Source organism: Phocoena phocoena, chromosome 1 (genome assembly GCF_963924675.1).
Source record: "Phocoena phocoena chromosome 1, mPhoPho1.1, whole genome shotgun sequence".
Classification (NCBI taxonomy): Eukaryota; Metazoa; Chordata; class Mammalia; order Artiodactyla; family Phocoenidae; genus Phocoena; species Phocoena phocoena.
The window spans coordinates 111889763-111890711 of NC_089219.1; positions in this window are offsets into that span (position 1 = coordinate 111889763).

Genomic DNA, 949 nt, shown 5'->3' on the forward strand with positions numbered 1-949 from the left:
TATGAAGCGCTCCAGCAAGCCGTTATGGAAACTTTAAGGCACATACCCAGCTACCCACTTAAAGGGCTACTTTCTTAAATATTGAGTGGCAGATTTTTTTAATAGTAAAGAACAAGCAGAGCAGTCTAAAAAAATAGTCTCTCACAGCTAAATTTCTCCTTCTGTTGCCTACTACGTTTGGCTCCTAGAGCAACTCCCTGCCCCCCCCTTTTTTTGGCAATAATTTCCAGTCAGCATCGGCCCATACATATAAACGGAAAAAATGTTCCAGTCTCTAGTATAAACAGCTGGACTTTGTCAAGGAAGCTGTCATTTTTACTAGGAAGTCCGTTTCATGTCCAGCCTCAAGGCCAGAGTGCAGAAAATGCCAGGCACTGGCGTCTCACAGGCAGCTTAGAAAGCTATCCACTCACGCTGCCTGTCTGTTAAGCAAATACTCTGAGAGCACCTCTTGTTAAATTAACTTGTTTTCTCCAAATATCCAACAGAGTATCAGCTCGAAGCCTGTCTCAGGACGGTTTACTAAAACCACAAATGTATAGGAGTACATTGTAATCCGTGTCATATATTGTTGAAATTGTTTAGGGAGCAGAGCCTAATAAATCCAGATTTATAAGAATCAATACAGTTATAAAGGAAATGTATAGCTCACCCTGAAGACGCCAGTGTTAAGGTCCAGCACATAAATATTTCTAATCTTCACATTTACCCTAACAATACATATTATCTTTATTTTACAGATAATGAAACTAAATGACTGACATCAGAATACACAACTAGGGATCTGAGAGCTGAGTTCTGACCCCAGTTTTGGTCACCTTCCAAAATGTGTGCTCTACATCAAATCCTGTTGCTTCCACCCACAAAGGTCTGATTTTTACCCAAACTTCATAGCTCCTGTGTAGAAAGCCCATTTGGATTAGGAAATAAAAGCAAGCACCTCTGAGGG